Source organism: Pongo abelii, chromosome 19 (genome assembly GCF_028885655.2).
Source record: "Pongo abelii isolate AG06213 chromosome 19, NHGRI_mPonAbe1-v2.0_pri, whole genome shotgun sequence".
In the NCBI taxonomy this organism is placed as follows: Eukaryota; Metazoa; Chordata; class Mammalia; order Primates; family Hominidae; genus Pongo; species Pongo abelii.
The window spans coordinates 43,527,971-43,545,503 of NC_072004.2; the positions used below are offsets into that span (position 1 = coordinate 43,527,971).

Here is a 17,533-nt window from a genome sequence, read left to right on the forward strand (position 1 = left end):
CCTAACCTCAGGTGATCCACCCACCTTGGCCTCCCAAAGTGTTGGATTACAGGCGTGAGCCACCACACCTGTCCAAATTTTTTTTTTAGAGAGAGACAGAGTTGTGCTCTGTTTCTCAGATCATAGCTTACTGCAGCCTTAAACTCCTGTGCTCAAGGGAGCCTTCTGCCTTAGCCTCCTGAGTAGTTAGGACTGCAGGTGTTTGCCACCACACCTGGCTAATTTTTAAATTTTTTGTAGAGACAGTGTCTTGCAATGTTGTCTAGGCTGGTCTTGAACTCCTGGGCTCAAGCAGTCCTCCTGCCTTGGCCTTCCTAAGTGTTGGGATTATAGGCATGAGCCACTGAGTCTCCAGGGCCTTACCATAGTTATCTTTTTGAATTACTGGTAATGCAAGAGAATGTAAGTAGAGTTTGAGTCTCAGTTATAGGGCTAATAAAAGAATGTAGCTAGGTGCAGTGGCTCACGCTTGTGAGCCAGCCCTTTGGGAGGCCGAGCCGGGTGGATCACGAGGTCAGGAGTTCAAGACCAGCCTGGCCAACATGGTGAAACCCTGTCTCTACTAAAAATACAAAAATTAGCTGGATGTCGTGGCGGGCACCTGTAATCCCAGCTACTCAGGAGGCTGAGGCAGGAGAATTGCTTGAACCCGGGAGGTGGACGTTGCAGTGAGCCGAGATCACTGCACTCCAGCCTGGGTGACAGAGCTAGACTCTGTCTCAAAAAGAAAAAAAAAGAATGTAAAAAGATTCTTCACTCTAGAAATCAACTAAGGCAGCTCTGTTAGCATTGCAGGACTTTTCCTTAGTTCAGCTAAAGAACTTGTCCGTCCCATGGCCATGAAAATTCAGGCTTGCAGACAGTTTAAAGGGTGAGTAAAGCAGAGGGTTTTATTGGGTGAAAAGGGAAAAAAAGGGGAAATAGGGATACTCCACAAGGCCAGAGTCTCCTGCTAGAGCACTTCTCGCCCTGCCATTCAAATCTCAGGTTCTACACAGGAGGAGGAGGGGCCAGACTCCTCCCCGCTGCAAATGGCATGAACCTCCTGAGGCTCAGCTCCAGTGGGTGGGCTTGTTGTAGTTTCTCTGGGGACCCCCTCCCACCTGGCTATCTTATTTCCCCTCTAATCTAGCAATTGTTAGATTAAGGACACGGACGGAGACCGATCTTAACTGCTTCCTGCTGACGGGGGGCTGTTGTGGGGGAAACAGCAGTCCGAGCTCCCTAAGAGGCCTATTTAGGGGTTCCCATCAGAAGGGGCCACCATCAGAGGCTCAGGTTGCATGACCATTTGGAGTTTGATGGCCTGAAGGCAAGAACAGACAAACCAGGTTATTAGAAAACGTGCATCAAAACGAAACAAGGGGCGGGGTAAAGAGAGCTGAAAAATTCTGAGGCCTTTTACCAATTTTCACAGGGAGAGGGAGGCCAAAAACCTGACTGGTAAAGAAACTTTACCCTTTTGCTGGCATGTTGGGCTTTTGGGTTCCCTTCCTCTGAGCCCATTCCTAAGCCAACCAGTTTAAAGTTTGGGAAATTAACTCTTTCTAGTTCGGAGGATGCATTTGAGGGGAGTGTCTTGTAGTACAGAAACACAATTATCTATTAGTGAAGAGAGAACTGAGGAGAAAGGGAAAAAGCCTCCTTTTAAAGGAGTCCTAGAGGTTCAGGATGCATTTGAAAGGGGTACAGATTGAAGATGAGTGGCTACCAATCTAGAAAGAGGGAAGCAGGCCTCCCTGGTTCCCTTATTTTCCTAGCAGATACCCAGGATACGTGAGGGTGAGAGGAAAGAGTGTCCTCTTTCAGTCTTCTGTCCTTGCATCGCCAAGTTCTGGCGACCTTGGCAGGTGCCACCATGAGTACCAAAGTGGCTTGCACCCATGAAGCAGGGGCGTCTAGACAATAGGAATTATTTGTCTCACCTATGTCTCTTTCCCACCTACTGTCAGTAGCTTTGGAGTTCCCTAGGCCTCATTTATGCCATGGATATTAATGTGGCCTTTATCCATGAAACAGGAAGCTTGGAGTTGGCTTAATCAGCAGGAGTCAGCCACGCTGACCTGCGATGTGCCTTTTAACCTCTGTTGTTATTTGCCTCCGGATCCCTCAGATCCAGTTTTTTTCCTAGGGCTTTGACCTGAAATTTGGAACTGAGTCTGGGACAAAGATATGTCTCGGGGGGTTGCATGGACTCCTTATCATAAGCCAAATGCTAAGGTGAAACTGTGGAACTGAGTCCTCCTCCAGTAAGGGAGAGGAAAGAATGTCTTGTGACACACCCAGATAACTGGTGGCTCTAGTTATGCTTGCTAGGATTTGGGTGCATGGTGCTTGGCTTTGGTTAGCTCCCTTGGTCTTACTTTCCCAAAAGGAAACCTGAGTGATGGGCATCCTATGTATTCCCATCACCTGGAAGAATTTGAAGAATAATTGCTCAGAACTAGAATATTGGTCCAGATTTTTACATTACCCATCCTTGTTGTTCTTTCTGAGATGCAGCTGGAGATTGCTGGTTAGTTCACAGGAACAAGCAGGGTTAGTCTAAAATGTAGGTGAAAACTTAAAAACAACTAAGGAGTTTAGAATTTAATGACAAATGTATGATAAATTTTGGAACATGATTTCTCTCTTTCCAGTCCTCATTTTTGTTAAAAAATCATGATAAGACTGAGTGGTTTGCAAAATCACTTAGCCCTATACTTGACCTGATTATTTGCCTAAAGTATAGCAAGAATAATTATATCTACATAGGCCTTTTAGATTGGCTTTGATGGAACTCTATTCCCCAAGGAATCTCAGATAAGACCTTGAAACACCTATGAGTTGGGTGATCCTCTCCTCTTAAGGTCACAAGATAAACTTGGAGCTCCTAGACCTGTTAGAAAGTGACATTCTTTACTGACCACAGGTCAGGAACCCTGTACAAGGACTGCGAAGATGAGGGTATTAGGTCAGTTTCTCCATGGGGCTTTTATTGGTTCTGCAAGTTCGACTTCGAGCCTGACTCCTTAAAGGGAAGCATACCCTTCCAGTAAAAGCCTTGTTAAAATAACCATTTTCTCCAGTTGTATCCTGTTACAAAAGAAAAATGGATTCTCATTGCACTGTTGCAAACACTTATATTGCCATAAGAATACTCACAGATAGGCCGGGTGCGGTGGCTCACGCCTGTAATCCCAGCACTTTGGGAGGCCAAGGCAGGCGGATCACGAGGTCAGGAGTTCGAGACCAGCCTGGCCAACATGGTGAAACCCCACCTGTACTAAAAATACAAAAAATTAGCTGGGAGTGGTGGCTGGTGCCTGTAATCCCAGCTACTTGGAAGGCTGAGGCAAGAGAATCGGTTGAACCTGGGAGGCAGAGGTTGCATTGAGCTGAGATTGAGCCACTGCACTCCAGCCTGGGCAACAAGAGTGAAACTGTCTCAAAAATAAATAAGTAAAATGTTTTAAAAATTTAAAAAATCAAAAAATTAAAGAATACTCACAGACAGTTTCCAAATTTTAGAGGCACCAGGCAGAGAGAAACATACATGCTCCAAAGTTTTTTTCATAGGAATATACCTTACTCAATTATTAAAGGCCATGAATAGTTCAAAATGAGTTTCCTTGACTCTGAAAAACCAAACAAGGATCAGCAATATTCCAACCAAAAGTCAAAAAGGTTGCTTCAGCTTTGAGTTCAGTCCATTTAGTTAACTCTTGTTTTGCTTGATATTTGTAAACATTTCAGCACTTCATGAGTCCTGTTCATTTTCCTTTATTAAAATGTTACAATCTCCAAAGTTATCTGAAGTCTGTATTTGAGAGCACCTGTTAAAGTCTTACAGTCTATTATAAACCATCTTTTGAAAGGATTAAAACAAGACAACAATCATCTGTGAATAGCCAAGTTGTCAGGGTAATTACAGTCAGAAACACAGTTGGCAAAGAAGTTTGGTTATCTCCATGGTTTACAATAACTTAACAACCTTAATTATGATTGATAGCAAATACGGAGACATTAGAATTTTAGAAATCCCATGCAATTTTAGAGCATACATAAGCATTATTTACTAAGATATAACCTAAAGAAGATTGAACACCATTTTGGCAATTCCATGTACCTAAACGTGTCACATAATCCTGTTTGCCTTTCTTTTCCAGACACTTCAGGGGCCCTCTGAAGTATCTGAAAAACCAGGTGCCAGGGAAGACAATTTTGAAACTGAAGTTTGATTTTGGGAAGGCTGCTAAATGTTTGAGGTTTAAAACACTTGATATTATAAAATAAAATTTGAGATTACTGCAAGTTACTTATTTTGCCAAAATGATGACTCAAAAAGTTTAAAGAAGAAAAAAACCTTTTTGTTTGTTTTTGATATGGAATCTGGCACTGTTGCCTGGGCTGGAGTGCAGTGGTGTGATCTTGGCTCACTGTAACCTCCTCCTCCCAGGTTCAAGCAATTCTCCTGTCTCAGCCGCCCGAGTAGCTAGGATTACAGGCACCCACCACCATGCCTGGATAATTTTTTTGTATTTTTAGTAGAGATGGGGCGTCACTGTGTTGGGCAGGCTGGTCTCGAACTCCTGACCTTGTGATCTGCCCGCCTTGGCCCCCCAAAGTGCTGGGATTACAGGCGTGAGCCACCGCGCCTGGCTGAAAAAACCTTCTATAATGCTTTACAAATTTTGCCAAAGAGCAGATTAGCGCCTTAGGAAAACCTTGTGCTTTTATTTCAGTGCTCAATTTACAGAAAAACCATATAATACCCTTTTTTGAATTTCATCACTATGTACACACAGGGAACCTCTTCTCCAAGATTAATTTTTACAATTCTTCCACCACTTCTTTGAACCTTCAGCTTTTTCGTAATTTAACTCAATTCTGTAACCCTAGGCATTTCCATGCATTCTTATAACCTTTTACTAAAAAACACATTTCACTGTTCTTACTCACCTTGCATGTAAATCTATTTCTGGTAGTTTCAGTTAACTCCTAGCAATTTTTAACTTTAAGGTAAAACTTGGTAAGTTGCTTTAAATGTGTGCTACCTGCAGCCAAGGTTTGCTTTCTTACTTAAGGGCATGGTTAGTTCCATGTGTCCCCAGGTCTTAACAGTTGTGAAGCAGGCAAGACAGACAGTTCTCAAAACCCAAAAAGCAGTTTGTAATCTCAAAACACTTAGGAAACTTTGGATCTGACCTGCATTTTACCATAGTCTTTAGGGCTGTTTTTATTTCTTTTTTCTTTTTTTTTCGTTGAGATGGAATCTTGCTCTGTTGCCAGGCAGGAGTGCAGTGGCACAATCTCAGCTCGCTGCAACCTCTGCCTCCCAGGTTCAAGTGATTCTCCTGCTTCAGCCTCCCAAGTAGCTGGGACTACAGGGGCATGCCACCATGCCCTGCTAATTTTTGTGTTTTTAGTAGAGATGGGGTTTCACTATGTTGGTCAGGCTAGTCTCGGACTCCTGATCTCTATTCTTATGCAAGTGGTTCCTCCACCAGGGAGAAAAGTTTAATTTCTGTCCCACAGAGTTGAAACCCCTTGGCTGGGGAAGGGGAAGGCTGCCCTCATGTGTCTGGGAACCAGTCTGCTGGCTGTGTGGGACTCTTGGGCCACGCATCCTGGTCCTGGCATGGAGGGGAGAGTGGCTGGGACCTGCTGCTCCCCAGTCCCTCCTAAAGGAACAAAAGACCATGAAAAGGCCCCCGACCCCCCAGGAGTGACAGGGTGGGGGTGCAGTTTCGCATAAGCTCAAGTCCGAGGATGTAAATAAAGGCTTAGAAACCACAGCTAGAGGTTTTGAGTTCCCATTTCAATCACTTTCCTTGAGCCCCATGCTGGGCACCACAAAGTTGCAGGACTTTTCCTTAATTCAGCTAAAGATGGGATTCTTGTCTGTCCCATGGCCAGGAAAATGTAGGCTCCCAGTTGGTGAGTAAAGCAGGGTTTTATTGGGTGAAAAGGGAATAAAAGGGGAAACAGGGATATTCCGCAAGGCCAGAGTCCCTTGCTGGAGTGCTTCTCACCCAGCTGTTCGAATCTCAGGCTCCACACAGGAAGAAGAGGGGCCAGGCTCCTTCCTGCTGTAACGGGCATGAACTTCATGAGGCTCCACTTCAGTGGGCAGGCTGGTTGGAGTTTATCCAGGGACCCCTCCCACCTGGCTGTCTCATTAGGACAGTTCTCCTTTGGAGATGACAGAACCAAAATACACCCTGGGAAAAGATGAGTAAAAAGAGGTCAAAAAGGACAAATCTAAATTTAAAATAACAATTTAAAAGCAATATATTTTGAATATTGGATTAAATATTTGCTTCCTTTTGGTAATAATTCTTTTTTTTTTTTTTTACTTTTTTATTGAGATGGTGTCTCTGACACCCAGGCTGGAGTGCAGTGGCACAATCTTAGCTCACTGCGACCTCTGCCTCCTGGGTTCAAGCGATTCTTGTGCCTCAGCCTCCTGAGTAGCTGGGACTACAGGTGTACACCACCACGTCTGGCTAATATTTGTATTTTTAGTAGAGATAGGGTTTCGCCATGTTGGCCAGGCTTGTCTCAACCTCCTGACCTCAAGTGATCTACCTGCCTTGGCCTCCCAAAGTGCTGGGATTACAGGCATGAGCCACCACTCCCGACCCCTTTTGGTGATAATTCTTGCCTTACCTAAACTATAGTTAACCAAGTTGTTGTACGTGTACAATGAGAACAGTTATACCAGAAGGAAAGTATTTTTTTTCTTGATTTCCCCCATCGTATTCGTTTTATATTGCACTGCTAAGTTACCATATTATAATATTTTATACATGTGAGTATCTTGGGTATTTTAACTATTACCTTTAAATTTTCTTGAAAATCAGAAGTGGTGTGACTAAGATTTGTTTTCCTTTTTTTTTCTTCTTTTTGAGAGAGTGTCTGTGTCACCAGGCTGGAGTGCAATGGCATGATCTTGGCTCACTGTAACCTCCCCCTCCCAGGTTCAAGTGATTTTCATGTCTCAGCCACTGGAGTAGCTGCCACCATGGCCAGCTAATTTTTTTTTTTTTTTTGTATTTTTTCATAGAGACAGAGTTGCACATTGTTGGCCAGGCTGGTCTCAAACTTCTGGCCTCAAGTGATCCCACAGTGCTGGGATTACAGGCATTAGCCACTGCCCCCAGCTGGTTATTAGATTTTGGTTATTGAGCTGAGTTCAGTAGTTTGATTTATCAGAAAATATGTTGTCATTCTTGAAAGTACTGCTACGGAACTAATAAGACCACGCTTTTAATGTAGATTTTATAACTTCTAGGTATTTGTAATACTGGTATTTGTGTTACTGATACTTTTTAATTTTCTGGAAAAAATAGTTTTAAAAGTACTTCGTGTATAACTAGAACATAAGGAAGATTAAAACCATTCCTGATGTTACCACCTGGAGATCATCAGTGTTTTGGCGTATTTCCTTTATTGTTGCTTCTCTGCATTTTTACTGTATAGGCAGTATATAGTATAGTAGTTAAGAAGAGATTTTCTAGGATGAAACCCCTTGGGTTCAGATTTCCATTCCACCACTTATTAGGCTGTGTAATCTTAACAGATTGCTTAATTTCTCTTTCACATCTATAAATTGGGGATAATAAAAGTAGATGATATTGTTTCCTGTATGCCAGGTACCTTGCTAAGTATATTATGTGTAAAATCTTACTTATTCCTCCTGACATCTTTACTTAAGAAGTACTTAAAAGTGCCTTTAAGAGGATCAAATGAAATGTAATGTACTTGGTATAGTAGTTTTATTTCCTTTTTTTTTTTTTTTTTTTTTTTTTTTTGAGATGGAGTCTTGCTCTGTTGCCAGGCTGCAGTGCAATGGCACAGTCTCGGCTCCCTGCAACCTTTGCCTCCCAGGTTCAAGCCATTCTTCTGCCTCACCCTCCCGAGTAGCTGGTATTACAGGCATGCACCACCACACCCGGCTGGCTGGCTGGCTGGCTTGCTTTATCTATCTATCTATCTATCTATCTATCTGTCTGTCTGTCTGTCTATCTGTCTATCTATCTGTCTATCTGTCTGTCTATCTATCTATCTATCTATCTATCTATCTATCTATCTATCTATCTAATCTATCTATTCTGCTTAACGGAGTCTCCCTCTGTTGCCCAGGCTGGAGTACAGTGGTGAGTCACCCAGGCTGGAGTACAGTGGTGAGTCACCCAGGCTGGAGTACAGTGGCGAGATCTCGGCTCACTGCAACCTCCACCTCCCAGGTTCAAGCAATTCTCCTGCCTCAACCTCCCAACTAGCTGGGACTACAGGCGCCTGCCACCACGCCTGGCTAATTTTTGTATTTTTAGTAAAAGACGGGGTTACACCATGTTGGCCAGGCTGGTCTCAAGCTCCTGGTATTGTGATCCGCCTGCCTTGACCTCCAAAAGCCCTGGGATTACAGGTTGGAGCCACTGTGCCTGGCCTAATTTTTGCATTTTTAGTAGAGATGGGGTTTCATCATGTTGGCCAGGTCTTGAACTCCTGACCTCAAGTGATCTGCCTGCCTCAGCCTCTCAAAGTGTTGTGATTACAGGCCTGAGCCACCACGCCGGCCTATGTATTTCTTAAAGTTGGTTTTATAGGGTATATTTAACCTATTATTAAAACTTATTTCTGATTAAACTCATTAATCCATGTCTGATTAATTTTGGCATATAATGTATAAGATATAATAATCTAACTTGACTTTTTGAAGTAGAAAACCTGGAAGTGGGAAATAAGTTTTGCATTCTATTTCAATTCTGATAAAATGAAGGAGTACTTATGCCTTTGGAACTGCCTTTATATTCTTCTTTTTTTTGAGATGGAGTCTCACTCTGTCACCCAGGCTGTAGTGCAGTGATACGATCTCGGCTCACTGCAACCTCTGCCTCCCAGGTTCAAGCGATTCTCCTGCCTCAGCCTCCCGAGTAGCTGGGATTACAGGTGCCCACCACTACGCCCAGCTAATTTTTTGTATTTTTATTAGAGATGAAGTTTCACCATGTTGGCCAGGCTGGTCTTGGCCTCCTGACCTTGTGATTCGCCCGCCTTAGCCTCCCAAAGTGCTGGAATTACAGGCGTGAGCCAGCGTGCCCGGCCGTAACTGCCTTTGTATTCTATGGGGAAAATGGTGTGGTGGATCAGCAATGTCTTTCTTCCATAGGTATAAGGGGATGGTATTGAGAAGACTGTTACAAAACATTCATATGTGTAAGCCCAAATTTAAACATTGTTCCAGTATTACATTTTTTAAATTTATTTTTATTATTTTTATTTTTCGAATGTTCCAGTATTACTATTTGAATATTCTATTGAAAATACCATTTTTATATGAATTCAGAGTAAAATTAGTTTGTGGATTTTTCTTTTTCTGTTCTGTTTACTATTAGAATTATGTGAGCATCAAAACAAATTTAAAAGTTTCCTACTTTTCTGTGTTGAAGTTTGCAAATACCTATAAAGCTATCTGGTTCTGGCTGGATGCAGTGGCTCATGCCTGTAATCCCAGCACTTTGGGAGGCTGAGGCGGGCGGACCGCGTGAGCTCAGAAGTTCGAGAATAGCGTGGGTAACATGGCAAAACCTGTTGTCAAAAATACAAAAATCAGTTGGGCGTGGTGGCACATGCCTGTAGTCCCAGCTACTTGGGAGGGTGAGGTGGGAAGATCCCTTGAGCCCAGAGCTCAGGAGGTCGAGGCTGCAGTGAGATCCTGGCACTGCATTTCAGCCTGCATAACAGAGTGAGGAGACCTTGTCTCAAAACAGACAAATAAAGCTATCAGATTCTAAAACATGATTAGAAGTAACAGTTTGTTACTCTTTCTAATTACTGTCTAACAAGAGACAACAGTCCTATCTCTTGAGTGAGTTTTAGTAATTAATTATTTAGTCTACTGTTGTTGGACTTTAGTAATTATTTAGTCTACTGTTTAGGACTTTCCAACTTTTTATTTTGAAAAATGTAAAACTTATTGAAAAGTTGCAAGTCTAGTAAAATGAATAGCCATTATACCTTCATGAAAGCTTACCAATTCATTAACTTATTGCTCTATAACATATATTGCTATGTTACATAGACACTTTTTTTCCCTGAACATTTGAATTAGTTGCAGAATCATGACCCTAAATACTTCCGTATGTATTGCTCAAGCACATTTTCCTGCTAAGCACCATATAATTGTGATAGGAAATTTAGCAGCGATATAGTATTCTTATCAAATATACAGTCTGTTAGATTTCATCAATTTGTCATGATAGTTTCTCTCTTTTTTTTTTTTTTTTTTTTTTTGAGACTGAGTCTCACTCCTCTGTCACCCAGGCTGGAGTGCAGTGAGTGATCTTGGCTCACTGCAACCTCCGCCTCCCAGCTTCAAGCAATTCTCCTGCCTCAGCTTCCTGAGTAGCTGGGATTACAGGTGCGCGCCACCATGCCTGGCTAATTTTTTTATATTTTTAGTAGAGATAAGATTTCACCATGTTGATCAGGCTGGTCTTGAACTCCTGACCTTGTGATCTGCCCGCCTCGGCCTCCCAAAGTGCTGGGATTACAGGCATGAGCCACTGTGCCCAGCCGATAATGCCTTTTAAAGCTGGATTTTTTTTACCCAATCTGGGATTCAGTCAAAGGCCATACATTGCATATTGTTGTCTTGTCTCTAGTGTCCTCCAGAACAGTTACCTGTGTATTTTTTGTGTTTAATGATGTTTTGAAGAGTCCAGGCTAGTTGTTTTACAGAATTTCTGTTTTTACAGAAAATCATTCTTGTTAGATTTTTTAGTGTGGAGTTACAGATATCTAAATAGTCCATAATTACAGGGCAAGGACTACCAATCTGTAGTCCCAGCTACTTAGGAGGCTGAGGCAGGAGAATCTCTTGAGCCCCAAGAGTTTGAATCCAGCCAAGGCAACATAGTGAGAAAGACGGTCTCTTAAAGAAAAAAAATTTTTTTTAAGATAGTCTGTAATATAATGGTGGGGAGTAATAGGTATCTAATTTGACAGTCCTACTTCCACTCCTCATCCTCAACCTAAAAGTAATCTTTTAGGAGAATGTCTTCCAGTGTATGCGTGGAATTTTAAAAAATGAACAAAAATCTTTCTACTTTGCAAAGTTGTAACACTTACAGATTTTGAGCTATGATATTAAACTTAAAAAATTCCTGCTTCACCCCGTCTTGCATTTACCTTTCTGACACTTGAGAATAGTCACAACTCTATTTTTTTAACTTGCGTTTTTAAAATTCACACGAGCAATGTTAATTTTAAGCAAGATTAAACTAGAAAATTCTGATAAGGAAAATGATGAAAATAAGTCTTATATAAGTCCTAGCACTCACATAGAAAAACTATTAACATTTTGGGTCAATACTCTTTCAAACTTGAAGGAATGTAAGTGCTTGTGAGAGAGACATTACCAGAATTTTGTGTCGTATTGTAACTCTGTGTTGTAGTCTGCTCCACAACCCCCCAAAAGTGGCTACAGTATTAAACAATGAAAGCATGGAAAAGTAGAGGTACCGTATGAGCTTATTAAAAGGAAACAGCTGGAAGGAGAGGCTCTTGTCTTACCAGTCAGTATTTAGATACTTATCATATACTGTAAATAATTCTTAATGGTTATATCAATTACTTTTCTTTCTTTCTTTTTTTTTTTTTTTTTTTTTGAGACAGAGTCTGCTCTGGGCAAAAGCCCAGGCTGGAGTGCAGTCGCGCGATCTCAGCTTACTGCAGCCTCTGCCTCCTGAGTTCAAGCAATTCTTCTGCCTCAGCCTCTTGAGTAGCTGGGATTACAGGCGTGTGCCACCTCACCCTGCTAATTTTTGAATTTTTAGTAGAGATGAGGTTTCACCATGTTGGTCAGGCTGGTCTCGAACTCCTGACCTCAGGTGATCTAGCCACCTTGGCCTCCTACAGTGCTGGGATTACAGGCATGAGCCACCGGCCCAGCCTGTTGAGTGTTTTTATTATGAAAGTGTGTTGCATTTTATCAAATGCGTTTTCCATATTTATTGAGATGATTGTGGGTTTTTTCCCTTCATTTTGATAAAGTGATGTATTACATTGATTTCTTTTCATATGTTGAATCACCCTTGCATTCCTAGAATAAGTGCCACTTGATCATAGCGTATAATCCTTTTAACATGCTGCTGGATTCAGGTATTTTTGCTGAGGATTTTTGAGTCTGTATTCATAAGGGGTATTGGTCTGTAATTTTTTCTTCTTGTGATATCTTTGTCTGGCTTTGGTATCAAGGCACTACTGGCCCATAAAATGAGTTAATTCTTATTTAAATATTTGGTAGAAGTCTGGCTTGGTGCATGCCTGTAGTCCCAGACTTTGGAGACTGAGACTAGAGGATCACAAGCCCATGAGTTCAAGTCCACTCTGGGCAATATAGCGAGATCCCCCTCTTTAAAAAAATTGTAGAAGTTATGAGTGAAGCCATCTAGTTCCAGATTGTTTCCTCTGATAGTTTTCTGATTACTGCTTTATCAATGTCTTTACTTGTTGAAATTAGATCTAGGTCAATTTAGTTTGTTGAAATGTTCTGTTTTCATGAGTTAGTTTTGGTAGTTTGTGTGATTTTAGGAATTTGACCATTTCATCTAGATACCTAATTTGTTGGTTGTTCATATTAGTCTCATATCCTTTTTATTTCTGTAAGTTTGGTAGTAACATCTTTGCTTTGGCCAGACACGGTGGCTCACACCTGTAATCCCAGCACTTTGGGAGGCTAAGGCAGGAGGATCACGAGGTCAAGAATCGAGACCATCCTGGCCAACATGATGAAACCCCGTCTCTACTAAAAATACAAATACTAGCTGGGCGTGGTGGTGCACGCCGGTAGTCCCAGCTCCTCTGGAGGCTGAGGCAGGAGAATCGCTTGAACCCGGGAGGCGGAGGTTGCAGTGAGCCAAGGTCGCTGCCACTGCACTCCAGCCTGGTGACAGAGCAAGACTCCGTCTCAAAAAAAAAATCTCTGCTTTCATTACTGATTTTAGTAATTTGAGTCTTCTATCTTTTTGTTCTTTTCTGTCTGGTTAATAGGTTTGTCTGTTTTGTTTTTTTTCAAGAACCAACTTCTTGAAAGTTGGCTTTGTTGATTTTTCTGTCTTTTTTTTTTTTTTTGAGACAGGGTCATCCAGGTTGGAATGCAGTGGTACAATCATGGTTCACTACAGCCTCAACCTCCCTGGCTCAAGCAATCCTCCCACCTCAACCTCCTCCCAAGTAGCTGGGACAACAGGCACATGCCACCACACGCAGCTAATTTTCACATTTTTTGTGGAGATGGGGTCTCCCTAGTTTGCTTAGGCTGGTCTTGAACTCCTAGGCTCAAGTTGTTTTCCCACCTAGGCCTCCCAAAGTGCTCGGATTACAGACCGAGTTACTGAGCCACTGCACCCAGCCACTTTTTCTCTTTTTATGGTTTATTTTTTTCTGTTTTTTTAAAAAATATTTTCTATTTCACTTATCACAGTTCTGCTAGCATATTTTTGTAAGTTTAGTGGCCATTTGTAACCTTATTCTTTGAATTGCCTATTTATGGAACCTATTTTTTGTTATTGTTTTTTGTAGAATGCTTTATGTATTGTGGCATATGTTAACAGCACCAGGACCTCTGAACAATGTTGAACAATAAAGGTTTCTTCTTGACTGTAATGTAAATGTATTTCACCATTAAATAGGATAGTATGGTTAAGAAAGTTTCTTTATCTTTCTAGTTTACTAGGAGTAGGTAATTGTGATGTATAAGTTTCCTACAAAAATCTAGTGGTATATCCATACAATAGGATACTACTTAGCAATAAAAATGGTCACAACAGGCCTGGCGTGGTGGCTCACGCCTGTAATCACAGCACTTAGGGAGGCTGAGGCGGGCGGTCATCACTTGAGCCCAGGAGTTTGAGACCAGCCTGGCCAACATGGTGAAACCCCGTCTCTACTAAAAATACAAATGTGTAGGTAAGCCTGATTCGTCCTATAATGTCAAATTTCTTGCTGATATTTCTCAGTTGTATTTATCATTTCAGTTATTGTTGTAATTACATATGTGTGTGTGTTTGTGTGTGTCTATCGAGGGAGGATATAGTAGATAGCTTAATCTCTACCGATTCAGTGTAAAGAAGCAATTTTCTTTCTCTAAAGGGACTGCACATTTTACTAAATAGGCTGTTTTCTAAGCCTGAACACTTTGACTAACAGATGTAGGGAAAAGGGCTTTATAATATTAAATCAACTGCTTAGGACCAAGAATGTCCTTTTTGTGAAAATCTGAAGGTTCTTAAAAGATGGAATACTATGACATTATCATTGTTGATTCAAGGAGCATTCCTCAAGTAATACTGAATGTGTTGTAATTATCAGTACCTTCCCCCATCTTTTTGTTGCTCTTGAATGATGTTATTGTCAATTATTTGACTATGTTTTGCAAATTTGGAACAGTTACTTAATTCTGAAAATCCTACTTCGGTCTGAGATTTTAAAATCAATTATATTGGATTTTATTCTTGTTTTATCAGCTTTCTTGGAGATGTATGGGTTTATGATTGGATAAAGTGACACCACCCACAAAAATTATGTATGCCTTTCATATTTGCAAGTGTAAATAGCCTAAAAAGTGCTAGGCTTCTCTGGTCTACTTTTGTGGAACCAGGAATAAATTAGATCTCATTGGCTGTTGATGTGATTGTTAGTTTCTTTTTATTGTTCACTTTATTAGGAAGGATATGGTAAATTGCTTTAATGATATTTTCCTCTAAGAACAGATTAGATAATTTAAAAAATGTAATCTAATAGACTTTTTAAATGAAAATCGTATATGCTGTTTCATAGTACCTTTAAAAAACTTGTTACAAATATTTATATTTTTAAAACCTGATCTAGGCCGGGCATGGTGTCACACCGTGAGCCCAGCACTTTGGGAGGCCGAAGCGGGCAGATTACCTGAGGTCAGGAGTTCGAGACCAGCCTGGCCAACATGGTGAAACCCCGTGTCTACTAAAAATACAAAAATTAGCTGGGCATGGTGGCACACACCTGTAATCCCAGCTACATGGGAGGCTGAGGCAGGAGAATTGCTTGAGCTCGGGAGACGGAGGTTGCAGTGAGCCAAGATGGCGCCCCTGCACTCCAGCCTGGGTGACAGAGTGAGACTGTCTCAGAAAAAAAATAAAAGGCTGATCTGTAGTTTATACACTTATATTAGTCCTACGTTTTGTTTGGGTATTTATATATGTGTATTTAGCAGACTAGAAGAATTATGGAGTCTAGGATTGCTGTGAAAGCTCCTTGCTGCTGTTTCTTTCCTGTAGTTTTTTCATGACAGCTATTAAAAACGAACAAGACCTTTCTTTGTTAGTTTACATTGACAGCTCTGTTGCAGCAATATTCTGAATAGGTGCAAGGCAACCAGGATGGTGCTAATTTTTAATAATAAAGTACTTTCAAGAACTTTAGTATGTATAGAAAAAGAAGCAGTTATGCACTGGATGCTGTTAACTCTAGTCTAACAGTGTAATGATGTATTTCAGGGTTGTCTTTTGGGGGTTCTCGTGTATTTATATATTTTATTTTTTACTTTTTCCTGTCTTCTAACAATCCAAACAATATACATAGGTGTTATTGGATCTTCAGGTAATGTGAGTTCTTCACCTTTATTCTTTTTAAAAAGTTATTTTGGCTACTTTGGAGCTTTTGCCTTTTCATATAAAGGCTAGAATCAGTTTGTTGATATCTACAGAAAATCCTGTTGGACTTTTGAGATTGTGTTGAATCTATGAATCATTGAATTTTTGGATCATTTAGAAGAGAATTACCTCGTAACAATATTGAGTCATTCAGTCCATGAATACAGTACGTGTCTCCATTTAATTAGGTTGACTTTGATTTCTTTCACCAGATTTGTATTGTTTTTACTGTATAAATTCTACCCATATATTATTAGACTTATGTTTACTCAGTTTTTTCCCATTGCTATTTTGTACATTTTTGGGATTTTCTCTGTACACAATAATATTGTCAGTAAGTAGAGACAGTTTTCTTTCTTTCTGTTACATATGCCTTTTAGTTCTTTTTCTTGCCGTATAATACTGACTAGAACTTCTAGTACAGTGTTGATTGGGAGTGATTAGAGTGGATGTCATTGCCTTCTTTTTAAATTTATTTTTTACTTTTAATTTTTGTGGGTACATAGTAGGTTTATATATTTATGGGGTACATGAGATGTTTTGAAACAAGCATGCAATGCGAAATAAGCACATATGAAGAATGGGGCATCCATCCCCCCAAGTGCTTATCCTTTGAGTTGCAAACAATCCAATTATACTCTTTAAGTTATTTTAAAATGTACAAATATGGAACACTTTACAAATTTGTGTGTCATCCTTGTGCAGGGGCCATGCTAATCTTCTTATTCCAATTTTAGCATATGTGCTGCCCAAGCAAGCACCCTTTGTGTTATTTCTAATCTTTAGAGGAAAGCTTTCAGTCTTCAAGCATTAAGTATGATGTTAGCAGTAGGTTTTTTGTAGATACCTTTAATAGGTTAAGGATGTTCCTTTCTATTCCTAGTTTGAGTGTTTTATCATGAATGGATGTTATCAATTTGATTTTCTGCCTCTGTTTATATTTCTTCTTTAGTATGTCTAGAATGGAGTATGACAATGATTTTCTAATGCTGAACCAGCCTTGCGTTTCTAGATAAATCCTGCTTGATTGTGCTGTGGTGTCATTTTTATATATTGCTGAATTTAATCTGCTAATTTTGTTGATGACTTTTTTGCTTTTATGTTGATGACTTTTACTTTTATATTGGTCAGAAATCTTCAGTTTTTGTCAGTGTTCTGAAGCCATCAATGTCATGATGGCTTCATAAAATGAATTGGGAAATGTTCTCTCTTCTAAGCTTGAAGAATTTATGTAGAATTGGCATTATTTTTTTCTTTAATGTTTAATGAAATTTGATAATGAAACTGTCTAGGCATGGAGTTTTCTTTCATATACATATGACTAATCAGGTTACTTTCTTGAGTGACTTTTTGGTAGTTTATAGCTGTCAAAATAATTTGTCCATTTCATCTGTGTTGTCAGATTTATGAGCTTACAGCTGTTCATTGTATTTCCTCATCTTTTTAATGTGTATAGGGTCTGTAGTGATATACTCTCTTTTGTTTGCATTATTGGTAATTTATGTCTGCTTGTTTTCCTTTGTTAGTTTGGCTAGAGGCCTTTCTGTCTTACTGACTTCCTCTGCTTCCTCCCAAATAACCAATTTTTGACTTGATTTTTTTCTCTATTGGCCTTTTGTTTTCTGTTTCACTGATTTCTATTCTATTCTTTAGTATTTCCTTCCTTATATTTACTTTTGGCTTAACTTGCTTTTTTCTTTCTTTCACGCCATTCTACTCCCTCAGCCTACTGAGTAGCTGGGACTACAGGTGTGCACTACCACACCTAGCTAATTTTTTGTGTTTTTAGTAGAGACAGGGTTTCACCGTGTTAGCCGGGATGGTCTCGATCTCCTGACCTCGTGATCCGC

General features: G+C 40.4%; 1 protein-coding gene and 1 pseudogene across 2 annotated transcripts in view; one reads left to right on the top strand and one right to left on the bottom strand.

The window, feature by feature from the left end:
* The window catches only part of TAOK1 (TAO kinase 1), a 162,533-nt gene that overhangs the window by 41,301 nt on the left and 103,699 nt on the right, over positions 1-17,533 (top strand). The gene's annotated exons all lie outside the window — the stretch shown is intronic.
* Positions 16,344-16,444, bottom strand: LOC112129867 (U6 spliceosomal RNA; annotated as a pseudogene).